Here is a 7121-nt window from a genome sequence, read left to right on the forward strand (position 1 = left end):
CCCACACCCACACCCACAACCCCACAACCCCTCCTCCGTCTCTCCCCCCTCCCGCCAAAAGGCCCATCCAGAAATCGACCAGCCCCGGATCATAATGAGTGGATATTATCCCCGAACCCCCGTTCACTTGTCCCGTCATCCTCATCTGCCGTGCACACAAGGAGTGCAGGGCGGCTCTGTCTTTTGATCTCCCGACGCGGGGCAGGACGGGATGCGGCGGGAAAGTGTTCCAGGGAGAGGGAACAGGCTGTCATCCCATGATACAATCTACGTGACTTCATGATTCACAGCATCGATGCTTGAACGTGGTAGCTGTTTCGTCAACACGGGGCGTTTGTTTTGTTTTTTAAAGTGAATTTTTAACAATAAACTGAGGTGAGTTGAGACTTGAATTAATGGTTTTGGTAACGGATTCGTTACAGACTTTTTATACTCGTGTTTTAAAAAAAATTGTAGAACCTTAGAACCTTACAGTAGCTGAACATACTTTGGAGCGTATAAATTAATTTTGAAGATTGAGACGATTGTTTTGTTTCGTAATGAAAGGTAAATTTGAAAAAGTAAATCCCCTATGATGTTATTTCGTTACAGGGCAGTTAATAAATACTTTGTTAAATTATGTTGCAATTTGAAACGAACAATTAATATTATTCCCAACTTGGTATTTGAGACTTCTGTGATAAAAACCACTCAGTCACTCATGTCGTATTTATGCAAGAGAATGTTTTAGATTGATATCGCATGAATTAACAGAGCATCGACAACTCTCTGTCTTAGAATTCCAAAGTTCTATCTAACATGTTTAGCCGTTTTGGGTTACAAAGACCATTAAGTCAAAAACTAAACGTTCTATCTGCTTCATCGAAATAGTGAGATCATTCAGAGTCGTTATCAAGAAACTCAGAGAATTGCACAGGAAAAATTACTTGGCTTTGCTGTGAAACTGACATTTTTAGCTTCAAATTTCTCAAAATTAGTCACTGAGCAGAAAGAACTTTGGAATTTTAGTGTAGTGAACTTTCTGTCCTAAATTATCACGGACATGACGTAACTGTTGGCAGAAATGTGTTACTCTTCTACAAAAAATGCAAAGTTGTTCCCGCATCCAATCCGGACATTGGGGATTATTTTGTTAGTTAGATAAATTCCTGGGCCTTCGGCATATTGTGTTAGGGTGGCCAGTTCCTTTCCAAGCCGCCTTTACTTCCCCAACTCGAAGTCATGTACCCATTACTTAAGTCATGTACATAATAATAATAATTATTATTACTAATTTGGCTAATTCATAGTTGGCAGGTAATAGTAGGGAAGACCACGTATCAGGAAGGAACTGTACATTTCCTTCTTGTAATTGTTGTTTCTGTACTTGTTACCCTTAAGGGGGATCCGAATTGTCTTCTAGTCTCTTCTTCAAGACAACTGTGGTTGTCATTGTAGATAACATTGCTTTCTTGGTTTGTTTTTTGTTGTTTTTGTTTGTTTTGGGTTGTCTTTTTAAAAACAAATTTCGTCTTGTATTCAAACTTTAAAAAAAAAATTATTTTACCTTAGTTTCTTCTTGTTTCTGCCCCAAGACAAGTGCGGATATGTTTAGAGTGGGTCAAGGGTGCCGTATTGATCTCATCTGACTGGTCACACAAACTGTCACCGTGTGGCGAGGCTTGGGTCTGGACAAAAACACAGGACGTGGACAGTCCAGACTAACAAACACACAGGACGTGGACACTCGAGACTAACAAACACACAGGACCTGGACAGTCCAGACTAACAAACACACAGGACGTGGACAGTCCAGACTAACAAACACACAGGACCTGGACAGTCCAGACTAACAAACACACAGGATCTGGACAGTCCAGACTAAAAAACATCCAGGATCTGGACAAAGTGTCCACTCTAACAAACATCAAGGGTACAACAGCCCTGACATGGGGAGAAGATTAGTATTTCTAGAAAAAAGAATTCTTGCGTCTTAAACTTTCATTTCAGAACCCATATTATTGTAGGATAATATAAAAGGACACCCCCAGAAATTTTAGACAAATGATTAAAAAAAACAGGACTTGACTTTTGTGGGCAAAGAAAACTCTCTGGAAAGGTCAAATTCTCATATAAAACTTATTCAGTACGATTGATTATGTCATAATGACCCCAGATTCACAGATACACCATTGACAGATACAGAATTGAAAGATTATTTAGCGCGGGTTATTTGTTTATTATTATTCGTTTTTTAATGAAAGCATGCGCATTCTCTGTTTGTGCACAAGAACAGAACGTGTATCTCGCCAGTTTTTGTTATCTTTAACCCTTTTACGTCCACCCCAATACTGTCAGGTCTGGAGCAGACATCGACTGTCATGGTACCCAATCTCTTTATGTCTGTCTTTCCTTCTTATCGAACCAGTTGTACTGATTGTATTGTTTTCATCAAGTTTTTCAGACAAATTGTGGATGTTGTATCCTGTCTTCCTCTGCCTTTATTTCCAACAATCTTTCCACACAGTAGCAGTTTCTCCCGTTCATTAAAGGGGGGGGGGGGGGTGGCTACACCCCCAAAGTCAAAATTCGGCTCCAAATTATGGAATTTGAATTTGTAGGCATTTTTAGCTTCCTCAGCCTCTCCTACAACTATTTCATCACATAAGAACCCCCAAAACCGTATTTTTTTCACACACCGGACATGTTTGTCCCCACCATTTCCTCATAAAGTCAGTATTTTATTTGTCTTTATCGGCCGTTTTCTCAAAACGCGTCTTTTCTCTATATTTTTGTGAATAACTCCACCATTTTTCATCCAATCTTCATGAAACTTTCCCAGAATTTGTTGGTGGTGTCTGGAGTGTGGATTTTTGCGGATTTTTTACAAACTTGAATGCTACCTCAGAAAAAAATTCATTTAAAAATGTTCGTAATTCGTTTAGGAAAAAAACCTACAAATACATTTTTAGATCTAATGTATGTGAACACGCATGCAAAAAAACGTTCAATTTCCATTAGTGATAAGTGCGGTATTCATTACGTAAGACATGTCAACAAAATCAATATGGCCGCTGTATCCATGGAAACATAATTTTTCTCAAATTTGATTGCGGATTTAGAGACTCCTTACTGTGCTTGCTATATGTGTGAAATTTGGTAAAATTCGGTCGAGTAATAAGCGAGATAGCCTTCATGTGTAGCCCCGGGGGGGGGGGGGGGGGGGGGGGGGGGGGGGGTGGTGGTCTGGTTTATAAACCTCTCGGTAACTAAAACCTTTCAAATAAATCCTTCTGGTATGGAGGAAAACATCTCTAAAATGAATCATTAATTTTTTTTTTCTGTTTAAGTCTACGGGTACCATGGTAACGATGGCCATATTGAAAAAAAAACTTTCCTAGAAGTAAAAAATATTTTTTACTTACCTACCAAGTTTGTTCCAATTTGGCACATTGATAGATACACTTTATACAACATTTTATACAATTTGGCACATTGATAGATATACTCAATACAACATTTTATACAATTTGGCACATTGATAGATATACTTTATACAACATTTTATACAATTTGGCACATTGATAGATATACTCAATACAACATTTTATACAATTTGGCACATTGATAGATATACTCAATACAACATTTTATACAATTTGGCACATTGATAGATATACTCAATACAACATTTTATACAATTTGGCACATTGATAGATATACTCAATACAACATTTTATACAATTTGGCACATTGATAGATATACTCAATACAACATTTTATACAATTTGGCACATTGATAGATATACTCAATACAACATTTTATACAATTTGGCACATTGATAGATATACTCAATACAACATTTTATACAATTTGGCACATTGATAGATATACTCAATACAACATTTTATACAATTTGGCACATTGATAGATATACTCAATACAACATTTTATACAATTTGGCACATTGATAGATATACTCAATACAACATTTTATACAATTTGGCACATTGATAGATATACTCAATACAACATTTTATACAATTTGGATCTTGGATATATTAAAAAGACTAAAAAGTTAGAGGTGGATAACTGACCTACCCTTTCATGCCTCTGAATTCGATTATATGATCATCCACGTAACTCACTATGAAAGCATCGATTTGCTTTCCCACCCGTACAGCATTGGGTTATGGTGTGAATAACAAGCCCTCAAAATTTCATTGGAATCAAATAGAAAATGTAAAAAGTAGATGAGAAAAATTATCAACATTTGGATTTTGAAAAAAACAAACTATTTTGATACATAATAGGCAAAATAAAAGTTCCAGGACAGAAAATCTGAAAGATGTTGATTGTAGCACAAAGAGTAAGCAATTTTTAGATTTACAAGTGGTTGAAGTATTATAACACGTAAAAAGTCCAGGTACTGTAAATTGACCCTAAATCGTCAATTAAAAACCAGCCCCCCCCCCCCTCCCCCCTTTGATATTTATTAAAGATATCGTCAGCCAGGCGGACAGGCCTTTTTGTTTTCCCAAAATAATAATCACCATTTGCAATGTGCTAGTAGAAAGAAGGAGATGACGTATAAACTTTCGTGACGTTTTGAAAGTGCAGGGGGAAGAGACAGGCAGTAGTATTGCACATTATGGCGATTATTTTGTTTCAAAAAGATATTTATTATTACAATTTTTTTTCTCATGGTTTAAATTTTTATGTATTTTTTGTATGTTTGTTTTTGTTTTCTGTTTTGACCAATTTTGGTTTGGAATATCCACATTCTCGGATCATTTACGTCCTTGTGGTCTGACGAAACCTTTCAGGACACAGCAGCAGCAGAGAAACAAGGCCCTGTGAAGGCTAGAAAAATAGCCCAATCCCTATCTGTTTATCGGGACCGACATGACGCATTGCAGGTGTGAGAACTAATTACTGTTTGCCTCCAGGCAGAATATTTGTTTGATTAGACATGTCTTTCACCCCTCGCTCATCGCTCGATTCCGCATACAGGTTTTTTCTGACCCTGAGAGAAAGGCGTTAATTAAATCTACGTTTCCCATCAATTAATTTGGACGCGATTTCTGCCCTTTGGAGACTCGGTCTCTTTGACTTTCCCACACTTTGTGAACAGTTGGCCGGCCGCTGACGTGTGGGGTATTGATCCTTGGTCTCACAGATCAGATATAGGTTTACTCAGGCACGTGATGCGCGCGCACACACGCACACACGCACACACAGAGACTGACATACATACACACAGACGGACAAACATACATACACACATACACATACATACACATACATACACACACAGACAAACATACATATACATATACATACACATACACACACATACATACACACACACACTCACACACATACACACTCACACACACACACACTCGCACACATACTTACTCACAAACAAATTCAAAGAGAGAGAGACAGAGAGAGACAGAGAGAGAGAGAGAGAAAGAGATGGAAAGAGAGAGAGAGAGAGAGAGAGAGAGAGAGAGAGAGAGAGAGAGAGAGAGAGAGAGAGAGAGAGATGGTCTCATAATTTTTATACACTCACTCACACACAAACACGCGCACAAACAAATATTCACACCACACACACACAGACAAACACCTATACACGCACACAATCAGACCCTGGCTCGTATACACTTCTACACACACACACACATACACACACACACACACACACACACACACACACACACACACACGGAGATCGAGACCCACACAAACACACACAGTCACACACCAGCTCACGTACACAACAGGACGCTAACAGTTTCTCCCAAGCCTCATTTCACCAATTATGCCGCCCTGATACAAAAGACTTGTGGGCTCTCGTAGCCTAGAGGTTAAGGTGGTCGCCTCTCATTCAAAGGTTCCGGGTGCGAATCCGGGTAGGGACAAAATATTTTCTTCCCTAAAAATTGTCTCCTTTCACCTCCTTTCCTGCTCTCTAGCAATGTTCTGTCGTCTGCTTTCGTCTCCACTTTCTGCCCCCTCCCCCTCACCTCCTTTGCCCCCTCCTCTGGGCTCCTGACTCTTTCTGCAGCCTTTCTACTGCTACTCCTTGACTCCTTCTTACTGCTGTCTTTCTGCCACACCCCTGATCTTCTGGAAGGAAAGATCCACACCTAGCCTTCTCTGAAAAGGCCGAACAATGGCGGCGGTCCCGTGTGCAAGTTGGGCACGTTAAAAATCCCTTTGTGGTCTAAAATCGATAACAGTAGGCTTCGGCCTCCACCCGGGCAAAATTCAAAATTTCCTACCAACTGAAAATGTTTAATGTGTTCCCCGCACTCATATGACCTTATGCAGTTTGGAGCGCCGTAAAACACTTACTCAAAAATCCAACCAAAAAACAACAAAACAAACAAACAAATAAACAAAAGAGTCTTGTGGGCTTCTGGTGACAAGAAGCCGTGGAATATCCTCTAATCCTTGTGGGAATAAAACCGACAATATCCCGATACTCAAGACCTTGAAAAAAAATGCCAATTGCGATATCTAAGGATACTTGAAAACTGTTTGTTTGTTTGTGCTCAATGTTCCGTTTCCTTGTTGAGAAATGGATCAATCAAGAAACTGCTATTATAAAGAAACGCGTAGAGCTGTTTTCATAACTTCGTGTTAATCTGTCTCTTTTATTCCACAGCTATAGCCAATTTCTTTGCTGTTTTGTTGCGAACTAATGTAGCGAGCTTTGCTTTCTTGGTTTGTCTCTTGTTGTTTTTGTTTTTTTGGTTTTTTTCTAACAAATTTCGTCTTGTATTCAACCTTTTTTTATTTAGTTTAGCCTAGTTTCTGGAAAAGCCGAAGTCACAGAGGATGAAGGGAGTTTGATATTTCTGTGTATGGTTCCACGGGGGGGGGGGGGAGGGGAAAGGAGGAGGGGGGTTTAAAAAAGGGAATCGGGCGGGGGGGGGGGGGTGATGATGATGGTGGAGTTCTTTTAAACGTCTTGGGGGCGTTCGTCAAAGTGCAATCTACCACCGTCAAGTAGTGAACAGGAGTCGGGCTGAACCGTTACATAAAACAAGAATAGCAAAGCTGAGCGATTCTTATGCAATGCCTTTGAGCTCGAACCAACTCGGGATTAATTCTTCCTCCTGGATTG

The sequence above is a fragment of the Aplysia californica genome, unplaced genomic scaffold (genome assembly GCF_000002075.1).
Source record: "Aplysia californica isolate F4 #8 unplaced genomic scaffold, AplCal3.0 scaffold00572, whole genome shotgun sequence".
NCBI classification, from domain to species: Eukaryota; Metazoa; Mollusca; class Gastropoda; order Aplysiida; family Aplysiidae; genus Aplysia; species Aplysia californica.